This window comes from Haliotis cracherodii, unplaced genomic scaffold (genome assembly GCF_022045235.1).
Source record: "Haliotis cracherodii isolate W230 unplaced genomic scaffold, xgHalCrac1.p SCAF_4, whole genome shotgun sequence".
NCBI classification, from domain to species: Eukaryota; Metazoa; Mollusca; class Gastropoda; order Lepetellida; family Haliotidae; genus Haliotis; species Haliotis cracherodii.
This window is the reverse complement of record NW_027266297.1, coordinates 4,034,289-4,047,869: the sequence shown is the minus strand read 5'-3', so window position 1 is coordinate 4,047,869 and position 13,581 is coordinate 4,034,289. Positions and strand designations below refer to the sequence as shown.

The 13,581-nt window shown below is 42.3% G+C and overlaps 1 protein-coding gene across 3 annotated transcripts in view; it reads right to left on the bottom strand.

Annotated features, from left to right (window-relative positions):
* LOC139479915 (inositol hexakisphosphate kinase 1-like) overlaps window positions 1–7,417 on the bottom strand; it is a 46,333-nt gene extending 38,916 nt beyond the window's left edge. The window contains exon 1 of one of the 3 annotated variants that reach the window (XM_071262837.1): window positions 7,348–7,417. The gene's annotated coding sequence lies outside the window, so the exon portion shown is untranslated. Of the gene's footprint in view, window positions 1–2,424; window positions 2,495–7,347 lie in introns of those variants that run through there. The other 2 variants (XM_071262835.1, XM_071262833.1) reach the window with 2 other exon arrangements.
* Between the last annotated feature and the right edge of the window lie 6,164 nt (window positions 7,418–13,581).

Here is a 13,581-nt window from a genome sequence, read left to right as displayed (position 1 = left end):
GTGGCAGGCTCAATTATGTACATAACTTTTAATTAAGATTTATTAGTTAGTAGTAAGGTTATATGTCCTTGTTACCATTTTAACTGAGTAGTTTATTACGATATTTACATGATAAGTAGATATTATTAGTTATAATATCAGTTATGTTTTATACCTTAGTATTTTATACCTTAAACATTCATTTCATAGCTCTGTAACATTAAGTAAGCTTACTCTCAGCCTAACTTCCACTAATTGTCACACTGCATGCTTTTGACTTACAGCACTCTTTGCCCCAGCGTGCCCGGCCCAGTCTATTGTCTTGTTGATAGGCCAAGCTGGCCACAGCTACAACAATGTTTGTTGTTGAATTTTAGAAAATCAGTTGCTATTTGTCACCTCAAGGAAAGACTCTGCGAGATTTATTGCTGCTTTCATTTCTATGTGAGGATTTGGATTTGTAGGAGGATTTATTCATATTTAAGGTTAGTTGGTTATTTATTTTATGATATTGTATATATGGATGTTTTCTAACTATTGCGATTTGAAATAATATATATTGTAGAATGAATTCTTAATTTGATTTATTAGAAACATAATGCATCTTGTATATATTTATAGTGCTTGATGAACTTACAGTTCAGTGAGTAATTATTATCTGTATAAAACAGTATTAAACACAAAACCTAAATATATATATAAACTAAGTAATATAAACCCCTCTGGACAGTAATGGAAAGTAAATGTATGTCTGTATGCTTGATGTATGTTTGAAATGAGTGGCTGTTGTACTATATATTTTATACACTATTTTACCATAGGATATCACTTGTATATAGTATTCTGCATTTGTATTTCTTTATTATGCAGATTTCTCAGTAGCAACGTTCACCGTTCGATCATTGTCACGGTATTACCAGTTCAGGTATCACCTATCTGGTATGTAATGTTCGTTATCACTCTATATCATATTAATATATTTTGTATCTGTGTATTGATGTATTGTACGGATACGTCTGATGTTTTGTGTAATGTAAAGTAAATGCTATTCATTTTAATGGAAGTGATATATATATATATATTTTAGAAATTTAAAGAGTAACTATAACGGATTGTATATATTTATTTCTATGTTATATTTGCTTATGTTGTACTTTTATTGTTTCAGACTGAAATTAAGTACGTACATTCGTACTGATTATAAAGAAACGTCATCAGCCTCACCCCCAACAGCTGTTTGTGATTTATTTGGCCAGTAGAGCGCCTACTCCATTATCGGCCAACACAAGCACGGTTACAGAAGTACGTTTCAAGGTTATACATTTGTAATGAAATAATTTAACTTTCCGGTAGACAACTACACGGGGGGAAAGGGGATTTCTTTACTTATAGCTACGCCACTCGTAAAAATATCGCTTTTCCCCTTGTCCCTCGATGAGAGAAACATGATATTTCACTCGACAAATGAAATACCCTCTGTCTACAGAAATGACGTCATGACAGAACAAGGTTTTATTGTGAAAAATTAAACCACGTTTTGTATATATAATTAAGCTGCTGGGGACCTATATAATTACTCAGAATTTTCACGAGTCAGTATCTTTTTGAGTCATTGTTATAAATAATAACATCTATATTTACTGGACTAGTTACCGGACTAGACAATCCAGTGTTTGATGACATATTATCAATGCAAGTCACACAGCATAACCACAGGATCCATATATTCTCCTCTCGTGACCTTGATAGGCTGCTATATTCTTACTCGGAATTATATATTATAACAATGACAGGATGTAGACCCGTGGGAAATCAGAGTAAGTGAGTGAGTATGGTTTTACGCCGCTTTTAGCAATATTCCAACAATATCACGGCAGAGGACACCAGAAATGGGCTTCACACTTTTGTACCCATGTCGGGAATCGAACCCGGGTCTTCGGCGTGACGAGCGAACGCTTTAACCACTAGGCTACCCGACCGCCCCTAAATCCGAGTAAGAAAACTGGTACCAGCCACATGTGCTTGTTAATGGATCGTGTGGTCAGGCTTTGTGATTTGCCTTGTTTATATGGCATCAATCACTGGATTGTTATTTATTTAAGTGATGATTATCCAACGTAAGCCGTGGTGAAGATTTGATAGGAACTGCATTTTATAATGACGTACCGATTACGAGACCTTATCAAAACACAAAAGTGAATTTCTTGGAAAAGTTGGACAAGTCAGAACACACTAAACAATATCTGTAGGTTTATATTAGTAAATAAATAGTAGGCAATTCTACACATGTCTGTCAAAACATGTACAATGTTTTACTGCCTTTAACGCTATTGTTTTGCTTACATGCATGACGTCGATAGATATATATATATTCACAGCCAAAATTATATATACCTCTTAATTCAAACATTTGTCTAGAAATATGGTTGTAAATGCACGCATTACCTTGATCGGACCACGTTTTCGTTCTGTCTGCACACGGTTGTAATATCTCCGCCGAGTAACACAGCTGATGTCGAAATGAATATCAGATAACACGTGACCCAATTATTTATATAACCGCTGCCTGCACGTCTCTGATGTCGCAACACAGCGGCTAGGATGTAACGCAAAACGCCAGTCCTCACAACAGGCTCAGGCTTGCGACATACGAATGCGCATGTACTGGGTTTGATAAATACAGCTTCATTGCCGCGACCGAAGGGCAACTGCGTACACACGGGGTGTTTATCATTGTTGATATATGTTGTCATCGCGATTGACGATTACAGTGAATACGCATTGCTTGTGCATATTTGTCTCATGACATGTTCTTATTAGAAAATTCATTTTGACAGATTTTAGTTTATTATAATCTAGTTATCATTAATTTAATACTGAAGTCGCTATGTTGGCTAAATGTCCATCTGCAAATGGAATAAAAACTTTTTTTTCAATTATTGATGTAGTAATTACTAAAGCTATCCGTATATGTAGTTAAGCGCGTGAATAGTGGTAACAACGGGTGAATGGGGAGTTGGTAGCGGGTGGTTGTGATAGTTACGGGTGAATGGGCGTGGTAGCGGGTGGTTGTGATAGTAACGGGGTGAATGGGCGTGGCAGCGGGTGGTTGTCATAGTACCGGGTGAATGGGTGTGGTAGCGGGTGGTTGAGATAGTTACGGGTGAATGGGCGTGGCAGCGGGTGGTTGTCATAGTACCGGGTGAATGGGCGTGGCAGCGGGTGGTTGTGATAGTAACGGGGTGAATGGGCGTGGCATCGGGTGGTTGAGATAGTACCGGCTGAATGGGCGTGGCAGCGGGTGGTTGTCATAGTACCGGGTGAATGGGTGTGGAAGCGGGTGGTTGTGATAGTACCGGGTGAATGGGCGTGGCAGTGGGATGGTTGTGATAGTAAGGGGTGAATGGGAGTGGCAGTGGGTGGTTGTGATAGTAAGGGGTGAATGGGCGTGGCAGTGGGTGGTTGTGATAGTAACGGGTGAATGGGAGTTGCAGTTGGTGGTTGTGACAGTAACGGGTGAATGGGCGTGGCAGTGGGTGGTTGTGATAGTAACGGGTGAATGGGCGTGGCAGTGAGTGGTTGTGATACTAACAGTGACTGGTGGTGGAAGCAGTGGATGAATGGTTGTGGCAATAGATGAATAGTAGTGACAGGGGTGGAAGCATGGGCGTGGCAGCACCGGAAGAATATCTGGTGAATCGGCGATGAGAAGACTAGACCACACTTAACAGGCAATAAATCATCTATCTTCCCGGTCTTCAATGTATGTAGCACAACACGTACAGATATCCGCATCAAGCACAAACACAGGCGGACCCAGAGGAGGCAGTGGTGGACAAAGATACATCGACATGTACATACAGAACATCAAGAATATCGGTTTGAGTAATCGCATCTGTCATCGTTTAACATTAGACTTAATTGATTGTCTTAGTTGTGTTTTTGTTGAGCGTATTTATTGTTTGACAATACACGTTGTTCAGGATTCAGCGTGATTGGCGAAGGAAGCACGTCCGCACACGCCTGTAGAGGTTTGAAAACATATTTTCCGGTTATATGCACCAAGCGATGTGATATGTGGTATTTGACACACTGACCTATATTACCATGTATGAAGCATATATTATTGAATAACACAATCTGGTTTATCCATATGACGCAGAAATGTCAGATAATATTTTTTTCATTTTGACCCATATTGTATCCTCATATGAAGTAATATGCATCGCCACATTGCTGACGCGTGTATTGTAGATGAAAGTAGGTCACATAGCATTGTCGTCCTAATTTCATTGGCAGCAGCGCAGTATAAAGTATGGTAAAGGCGTGGTTTGTATGTTGAGAAACGCCGCACTCAGCAATATTCCAGCTAATTGACGACTGAATTATTGACGTGGTGGTTGCAGTGATGTTGAAAGTAAATATCTTTAGACAGTTAATATTCTGCACGGCCGTCATGATAACTATAAGCATATACATAATAAATATATATCCGTGGTCAATTGGAACATGTGTGACCTAACAAATATATATATTTGTTATTTGTTATGTGTTTTGTTAACATCGAAACCGACTATATAAATCCATTGCGGGCGTTGCTCGTGGATTCTCAGACAGACACCGGACCTCGTGTTAACAGAATCAGATCGTTCAAAACTTCACGCAGATGTATCCTATAGGAGTATAGACAATCCGATTTAAATGATATGGATAGCAATAGAAATGTATCTCGATAACAGAAATAAATGCTATTATTTCGCTTGAAAAAAGGCCTTTTTATCTGCGCTGCCGTTGAAATCGATATTTTTCTACTACGGCAGTTGACAAATGAAAATGATTTTTTATGAATGTTTGTTTTTTTGTAATCACAGACTTACATTCAGTCTGTGATTGTTTTTATGACACAGAACATTTTACCTGTTTAGCAAGGCTGGCCTATTTTTTATGACCTGGATTGTTCAAGTGAACATGCTGAGATTATTACGATAATACACAATGATACGCATTTTGTCTTCAACATGTGTAAATTTTATACATGTTTAGGTTAATAGGATAATACACAATGATAATGATTTGACGCAAACATGTTTAGGTTATTAGGATGTTGTGTTTAGGTGGTGTTTAGGATGTGATAGCTTTGACCTGAACGTGTCCAGACAGAAAACACCAAATGTATATTCCATTTAGGATTTAAAATAGTCTTAAACATGTTTTAATCTGAACGTGTCTTGTATATGTTCTAAACACATGTTTAGTGTGTATTTGACCTGTTAACATAGAGGTGCATACAGGGCTTGTTATCATAGTGAGGGGAGTTGTTATCGTTGGGAGGAGACGTGTTGCCAATGATGTTGGACTTATTAACATGGAGATTGTACTGTTAACATGGAGATTGTACTGTTAACGTGGAGATTGTACTGTTAACATGGAGATTGTACTGTTACCATGGAGATTGGACCTGTTAACATGGAGAATGTACTGTTAACATGGAAACTGCACTGTTAACATGGGGATTGCACCTGTTAACATGGAGATTGTACTGTTAACATGAAGATTGCAGCAGTTAACATGGAGATTGAACATGTTAACATGAAGATTGCAGCAGTTAACATGAAGATTGCAGCAGTTAACATGGAGATTGAACCTGTTAACATGGAGATTGAACCTGTTAACATGAAGATTGCAGCAGTTAACATGGAGATTGAACCTGTTAACATGGAGATTGAACCTGTTAACATGAAAATTGCAGCAGTTAACATGGAGATTGAACCTGTTAACATGAAGATTGCAGCAGTTAACATGGAGATTGAACCTGTTAACATGAAGATTGCAGCAGTTAACATGGAGATTGCACTGGCTAACATGGGGACTTAACCTGTTAACATGGACATCGTACCTATTGACATGTAAATTGAACCTATTAACATGGAGATTGTACTTGTTAACATAAAGACTAAACCTGTTACCATGTGATTGAACCTTTTGACATGGAGGTGAGACTCGTCAACATACCGACGCCATTGTTTACTTAACCAACCAGGTATCCTCTCTACTCCATTCCAATCAACTGCATCTTCCACAACGATAACAGACACGCGACACGGTGATAACTTATCTGTCTCCCTCTTAGTTGTATGTTGATGGTCGTCGCGACTTGTATACACACTCTACTCCACACGCACGCCAGACATCGAGCTGCCAATGATGAGGTATTATTACAGGGAGTAGATACCGCTGGCACGAGACTTGCTGATGTCATGACGAACTAATTACTCTGTTTACCTGTCGTGCGCCTGACTGCGATTATGAACAACGTCAGCCAATACTTCAGCGTGTAAATAACAACTATGTTGTATTAATTAGCGTTGTCTCTAGGATTTATATCACAGGTGTGGCATACTATGGTGCACGACAGAGGGTAAATACTCCTATATCACAGGGGTGGCATACTATGGTGCACGACAGAGGGTAAATACTCCTATATCACAGGTGTGGCATACTATGGTGCACGACAGAGGGTAAATACTCCTATATCACAGGTGTGGCATACTATGGTGCACAACAGAGGGTAAATACTGCTATATCACAGGTGTGGCATACTATGGTGCACGACAGAGGGTAAATACTCCTATATCACAGGTGTGGCATACTATGGTGCACGACAGAGGGTAAATACTCCTATATCACAGGTGTGGCATACTATGGTGCACAACAGAGGGTAAATACTGCTATATCACAGGTGTGGCATACTATGGTGCACGACAGAGGGTAAATACTCCTATATCACAGGTGTGGCATACTATGGTGCACGACAGAGGGTAAATACTCCTATATCACAGGTGTGGCATACTATGGTGCACAACAGAGGGTAAATACTGCTATATCACATGGGCGGTATACTGATATCCATTATAGAGGTTGAATACTGTTAAATTACAGGGGTGGTATACTGATATCTATTATAGAGGTTAAATACTGTTATATCACGGGCGATATACTGATATCTATGATAGAGGTCAAATACTGTTATATCACAGGACACACACACGCACGCACGCTCGCACGCACGCACGCACACGCATGCCACCACCACCACCCCACCCACCCACCCACCACACGCACGCACGCACACACACACACACACGCGCACGCACACACACACGCCACCACCACACCCCCACCTCACACCCCACCACCCTTCTTATCCAGCTCCGCCCTTCTTATCCAGTTCCTTCATTTACAGTTAAACGATTTACCAGCTATTACACCTGACCAAACCGAATGTCTGGCTGAATATTTGGTAATGCTTTTTTAAGTCCAATATAAATATGATCATGTGCGTCTAGAAACAACAAACACATTTCTTACCTTATATTGAATCGTTCCTTTGACACTGAAACCAATTGACCAGAACGTTTTGACACTGAAACCAATTGACCAGAATGTTTTATGGCCAAATCAGTGTAGTTGCAATCTCAGATCGGGTGATTTCTGACGTCATTCTAAGCAACGTACACAAGCCGTTCTAGCACGTGCATCATTGCAATGTATCGGGTTTAGGAATGTAAATAAGCCGGTAGAGTAATGCGCCAATCAATATGATCTCACCTTTATGTTACGAAAACACGTTCAATGAGAACTTTGCTAAATCAGTCTTCGTCTCGGCTGTGCTGCGCGGCGTACCAGCCCCTAACATGTTTACGCTTCCCTTAGCGTGACTTGGATCGAGCGACCTGGAATCTGAGCTGTTTACGTTTATTCGGGATTTTGGACAATATTTATAACCCGACATAAAGTAACAACCAGAGAACATCTTAGTTAATAATCAATTCTGGATTATAGGCGTTGTGCTAAATCATGGAGGAATTAACGCTGTTCCAGATATCTTGGAAAGATAATAAACACACGGACTGCGACGTGCTGTCGGCGAGGGAAAACGCCCACATCTAAAGCAGGTTGTTCTCAAAAGCTGTGTCCGATCCTACTGGGGATAAGAAAAATCTATTTTCCGGTAATTGGGACTTTACCCTGACGATCTCGTTTCCAGAGCAATATTCAAAATACAATGTGACGCTGAAAGTGATAAATAAGCATGTAGCTACAAAACTGTCGATGCATTACATCAGCGTCTTCTTCTGGCAACATGACGTCATCGTTGTGTGACGTCATATGGTACGCACAAAGTCAAAACAACATGGTGCAAAGTGCGTCATTATTGGATGACCTGGAAATTAAAGAACGGGGTAATATAGGGGCCAAATACTAGTCATCATGAGCTGCATAGTGTTTGAATGGGGCAATTTGTTTATGAATTGGGATGAAAGTTATGAGGTGTGAATGAGAACGTGACTTTATTGATTTCATTTCAACAGTTACATGTTTGGGACTTATGACAACACAAAAAGCATAGGAAGGATAAAATGTGTCACAAATGCTGAATTTGAAGATTTCAGGAAACATTTTCTAATATATGAACATGAGCAAGTCCTTGACCCGAGTTGATTTCCTTAGGAGATGTAGATAAAAACAGTTCCAATATAATAAATATATATTTGTTTGTTGTGTCCTGGACCTGCTTCTTTTGAAGTTCGAAATATCAGCCGTTTTCACTCATTTTAGCCATACTGTATTTGATCATGTTAGTCCAAAATTAGTGAGTGTTAGGCAGAACAAAAAATCCCTAACTTTAAAATTTGACAATTCCAGTAGGCGAAACAGATACCTCATCCTACCTCGACCCTGTGGTCTAGTGGATAGAGCGTCTGACCGGAGAGCGGAAGATCGGTGGTTCGATCCCAGGCCGCGTCATACCAAAAGACTGTTCAAAGCGATATTAAATCAAACTAACTCACTCACTCACGCTCATGAAATGAATAGGCGGCAACTTTTAATGTGTTTGAAGTATATCCAGCCACCCACTCGATTATACCTACCCACCCACTGGATTATACCCACCAACTAACTCGACAATAAACTCGACTACACCCATTCCCCCACTCGACTTACCTAAATCACACGCTCGACTATACCAACACACCCACTCGACTATACCTACACCCACCTACCAGACTATACCCACACACCCACATGACTATACCCACATACCCACTCGACTATACCCACACGCCCACCTACAAGACTATACCCACACACACGCACGACTATACTCAGACACCCACACACCCACTCGAGTATAAACTCTACCACCCACCTACTCTACTACACCCAACCACCAACTCTACTTAACCCACCCACTCACTCGACTTTACCCACACACCAATTCGACTATACCCACACACACACTCGACTATACCCACACACCAATTCAACTATATCCTCACGCCCACTCGACTATATCCACACACCCACTAGACTATACTCACACGCCCACTAGACTATACCAACACGCCCACTCGACTATACCCACACACACACTCGACTATACCCACACCCACTCGACTTAACCCACCCACCCACTAGACTATACCCACACGCCCACTAGACTATACCAACACGCCCACTCGACTATACCCACACACATACTCGACTATACCCACACCCACTCGACTATACCCACACACCCACTCGACTATATCCACACGCCCACTCGACTATATCCACAAGCCAACTCAACTATATCCACACACCCACTAGACTATACCCACACGCCCACTCGACTATACCCACACACCCACTCGACTATACCAACACACACACTCTACTATACCCCCCCACACACACACTCTACTATACCCACACACCCACTTGATTATACCCACACACCCACACACCCACTCGACTATACCCACATACGCACTTGACTTTACCCACACACACACTCAACTATACCCACTAGACTATACCCACACGTCCACTCGACTATATCAACACGCCCACTTGACTATACCCTCACGCCCACTCGACTATACACACACACACTCGACTATACCAACACACCCACTCTACTATACCCACACACACACTCGACTATACCCACACACACACTTGACTATACCCACACACCCACTCGACTATACCCCCACACACACTCGACCATACCCACACAAAAGCTCAACTATACCCACATGCCCACTAGACTATATCCACACGTCCACTCGACTATACCAACACGCCCACTTGACTATACCCACACGCCCACTCGACTATACACACACACTCGACTATACACACACACACTCGACTATACCCACACACACACTTGACTATACCCACACACCCACTAGACTATACCCACACACCCACACACACACTCGGCCATACCCACACACACACTCGACTATACCCACATGCCCACTAGACTATACACACACGCCCACTCGACTATACCAACACACCCTCTAGACTATACCCACACACACCCACTCTACTATACCCACACACCAACTCAACTATACCCACACGCCCACTCGACTATACCCACACACCAACTCAACTATACTCACACACCTACCAGACTATACCCTCACGCCCACTCTACTATACCCACACACCAACTCTACTATACCAACACACCCACTCTACTATACCCACACACCAACTCTACTATACCCGCACACCAACTAAACTATACCCACACACCCACTCTACTATACCCACACACACACTCTACTATACCCACACACCAACTCTACTATACCAACACACCACTCGACTATACCCACACACCAAATCTACTATACCCACACGCCCACACGACTCTACCCACACACACACTCTACTATACCCACACACCAACTCAACTATACCCACATGCCCACTAGACTATACCCACACGCCCACTCGACTATACCAACACACCCACTCTGCTATACCCACATACTCATTCGACTATACCCACACGCCCACTCGACCATACCCACACACCTACCAGACCATACCCACATGCCCACTCTACTATACCCACATACCAACTCGACTATACCAACACACCCACTCTACTATACCCACACACCCACTCGAGTATACCCACACGCCCACTCAACTATAACAACACACCCACTCGACTATACCCACACGCCCACTAGAGTATACCCACACGCCCACTCGACTATACCCATACACACACCCGACCATACCCCCACACACACTCGACTATACCCATACGCCCACTCACCTATACCCATACACACACCCGACCATACGCACACACCCACTAGACTATACCCACAGGCCCACTCGACTATACCCATACACACACCCGATCATACCCCCACACACACTCGACTATACCCATACACACACCCGACCATACCCACACACACACTGACTATACCCACATGCCCACTAGACTATACCCACACGCCCACTCGACTATACCAACACACCCACTCGACTATACCAACACGCCCACTCGACTATACCCACACACACACCCGACCATACCCACACACACACTGACTATACCCACATGCCCACTTGACTATACCCACACGCCCACTAGACTATACCCACACGCCCACTCGACTTTACCCACACACACACTCGACCATACCCACACACCCACTCGACTATACCCACATGCCCACTAGACTATACCCACACACACACTTGACTATACCAACACACACACACTCGACTAAACCCACACGCCCACTAGACTATACCCACACGCCCACTCGACTATACCCACACACCAAATCGACTTAACCCACCCACTCACTCGACTATATCCACACCCACTTGACTATACTCACACATCTGCTCGACTATACCCACACACCCACTCGACTATACCCACACACCCACTCGACTATACCCACACGCCCACTAGACTATACCCACCCACTAACTCGACTATACCTATCCACTGGACTGTACCCACTCACTCGACTATACCCACTCACTCGACTATACCCACTAGCTCGACTATACCCACTCACTCTACTATACCCACTAACTCGACTATACCCACTCTCTCTACTATACCCACTCACTCGACTATACCCACTCACTCGACTATACCCATCCATTATCTCACTGTAGGCCAGCGTATATCGGTCTACCATTCTATCTGTACAGTATTGATCGGGTAATGCTATTCACATCTGGTATCTCGCTGTCCAGCCATGTTGACAATCAGTTGTGTTATCGCTTAAAGGTTATGTGATCGCAGTATTAAACTCCTTACAATAACAGTTTGAGTAGGGCTCGTGTCTGAAAGACCCGGATATCTTTTTTTTACTTAATTCGAATTACCGGAGTTTTGTGACACGTCTCGAGCAATAAAGGTTCTTATATGTGTATAGTTGGTTGGTTTGTTGTTTAACGCCGCACTCAGCAATATTCCAGCTATATGACGGCGGTTTGTAAATAATCGAGTCTGGACAAGACAATCCAGTGATTAATATCATGAGCATCGATCCACGCAATTGGGATCGATGATATGCATCAACCAAGTCAGCGAGTCTGACCACCTAATCCCGTTAGTCGCCTTTTACGACAAGCAAAATCACCTGTTTTGACAAGCATGGGCTGCTGAAGGCCTATTCTTCCCGGATCTTCACGGGTCTATATGTGTATAGACGTCTTGAATCGGGTAATAAAAGATTCAAGTTAAACAGGAATTATGTATGGAATTCTGTTAGCGACACTCTCGATCAAGCAATCTCGCACTTTTTGCATAGTTAGCTTGGATCCGAAGGTCGAGATTGCAACAACGCGAGAATGTCCCACACAGTATTCCATAATAATGTGCGCGTTAGTCTCCCATGGGGTTGATTATAAAGCGCTCATAAAATATACATAGCAGCGTGACACACGCTCGGGCTCTGCCTCATCCTCTGTGACATGGAGGGATTTTGTTTATCATCGTATCCCAATTGCGTAGATCGATTCTCATGATTTCAATCAATGGATTGTCTGGTCCAGACTTGATTATCTATTGTTATCACTAAGTCTGTATACATGGAGGTAAAAAAAAAGTGTCTGTGTTGGAGTCATTTTACACATTTGCTTCATAGGAAATTCTATTAACACCTGTTCTTAATCTTATTGAGTATAAGCTGTAACTTAGTTGACTGTTGCTGAAAACAGCATTCATTCATCACTGGTCCCCTGAAGATACAGGTGAGAATAGGTTTTCAGCAATCCATGCTTGGCGTAAGAGGCAACTAACGGGATCGGGTGGTCAGGCTCGTTGACTTAGTTGCTGCATATCATCGTATCCCAATTGCGTAGATCGATGCTCATGATGTCAATCACTGGATTGTCTGGTCCAGATTCGATTATTTACAGACCGGCGTCACATACCAGGAATAGTACTGAGTGCGGCGTTAAACTAACAAACATTCGGGTTCAGCGGGTGCTATTTGGATGTGTGCAACATGTTCCAAAATGCCCGTTTAATCACGCATATGTACATATCAAATATTATTAGTTGATGGATTAACTATATGAACAATATCAAACGGCCTATTGTATCGCAATACCACACTCACATATAAAAGTTGTTGTTTTTTAACTATTTACTTTTGCAGCGAATCTAAATTATCTCTGTGGGAACTATACTGTATTGTCTTTGTTAATCTTTTTCTTTTGCGAACGTTTCAACAATCATATTACAGTTATCACATCTTAAGACAG